Source organism: Triticum dicoccoides, unplaced genomic scaffold (assembly GCF_002162155.2).
Source record: "Triticum dicoccoides isolate Atlit2015 ecotype Zavitan unplaced genomic scaffold, WEW_v2.0 scaffold33932, whole genome shotgun sequence".
In the NCBI taxonomy this organism is placed as follows: domain Eukaryota; kingdom Viridiplantae; phylum Streptophyta; class Magnoliopsida; order Poales; family Poaceae; genus Triticum; species Triticum dicoccoides.
This window is the reverse complement of record NW_021264534.1, coordinates 1-1822: the sequence shown is the minus strand read 5'-3', so window position 1 is coordinate 1822 and position 1822 is coordinate 1. Positions and strand designations below refer to the sequence as shown.

At 41.5% G+C, this 1822-nt stretch overlaps 1 pseudogene; it reads left to right on the top strand.

Moving 5' to 3' along the window:
• The first annotated feature begins 14 nt into the window (after positions 1 to 14).
• LOC119345916 lies at positions 15 to 1733 on the top strand (annotated as a pseudogene).
• The last annotated feature ends 89 nt before the right edge of the window (positions 1734 to 1822 follow it).

Sequence of the window (1822 nt, the reverse complement as noted above, 5' to 3'; positions counted from 1 at the left end):
GCACACCAGATTGGGTAATGATCAATGCCCAACCAAGAGATCAGTGTGACGTTGATGCAATTTGTGGGCCTTTCACAATCTGCAATGATAATAATTTTCCACAATGCAATTGTATGGAGGGCTTCACAATAACATCCCCCAAGGACTGGGACCTAGAAGATCGAGCAGGTGGGTGCTCGAGGAAGACTAAGTTAGACTGCATTAGCAATAGAGGCACAACGCATACCACAGACAAGTTCTATTCTATGCCATGTGTTAAGTTGCCCAAGGATGCCCCAGAAGTAGATGCTGCTGCAAGTGCAAGTGAGTGCGCACAAGTTTGCCTGAATAATTGCTCTTGCACAGCCTACTCCTTTGGCGACAATGGATGTTCTATGTGGCATAATAAATTGCTCAACATAAGAGCACTACCATGTAGTGGCACTGCCAATTCTAACGGAGAAACTCTTTACCTCCGTCTTTCTGCTAAAGATGTACAAAGTTTGAAAAACAACAGAAGAGGAATTGTTATTGGAATTGTCACTGGTACAGGTGTTTTTGTTTTAGGCCTATTTGCACTTATCCTCTTAATAATGATCCAGAGAAACAAAAAGAAGAACTCTGGTCAGATACTGAGTGATTCTCAAGTTTGTACTGGAATCATTGCATTCGGATACAATGATCTACAACGGGCAACAAACAAATTCACAGATAAGTTGGGGGTAGGCGGTTTTGGTTCTGTATTCAAGGGGTTTATAAAGGGCTCCAATGTCGTAGCAGTGAAGATGTCGATGGTGCTTATCAAGGAGAGAAGCAATTCAGAGCCGAAGTGAGCACAATCGGAGCTGTTCAACACATCAATTTGGTTAAGCTTGTTGGTTTCTGTTGTGATGGTTCCAAGAGGTTGCTTGTTTATGAATACATGTCAAATCACTCTCTTGATGTCCATCTATTTCGAAGCAATTCTACCATGTTGAATTGGACTGCTAGATATCAGATAGGCCTAGGAGTTGCAAGAGGGTTGGCCTACTTGCATGACAGCTGCCGAGACTGCATCATACACTGTGATATCAAGCCAGAAAACATACTTCTTGATTCTTCACTCCTTCCAAAAATTGCAGACTTTGGAATGGCAAAACTTATAGGAAGGGATTATAGCCGAGTATTGACAACAATGAGAGGAACTACAGGGTACCTTGCGCCTGAATGGATAAGCGGTGTTCCTATTACACCAAAAGTCGATGTTTATAGCTACGGGATGGTGTTGCTGGAAATAATATCTGGAAGGAGGAACTCATGTGCATCATGTCCTAGTGGTGGCAATGTTGATGTTTATTTCCCTGTGTATGCCTCACATAAGCTTCTCAAAGGAGACATCAAGGGTTTGGTAGATCACAAGCTAGATGGCGACATCAAATTGGATGAGGTTGAACTGGCTTGCAAGGTTGCATGTTGGTGCATCCAGGATGATGAGCTTGATCGGCCAACAATGGGACAGGTAGTTCAATTTCTCGAAGGCCTGGTTGAGATCACAATGCCCCCGGTACCAAGATTGCTCCAAGCTATGGCCGGAAGCGCACATCAAAAATGCTCCTAATCTTTTTGTGTTAGGGAAACTAGTTGTGTTGCGATGTTATAATATATGTCTATCTTTAAGGCCAAATTTGTAATTGCTATACAATTGTAATTATTATGAGCTATGGTCGGAAGCGCACATAAAAAATGCTCCTAATCTTTTTGTATCAGGGGAACTAGTTGTGTTGCGATGTTATAATATATGACTATCTTTAAGGCTAAATTTGTAATTGTTATACAATTGTAATGATTATGATTGAAGAAACAA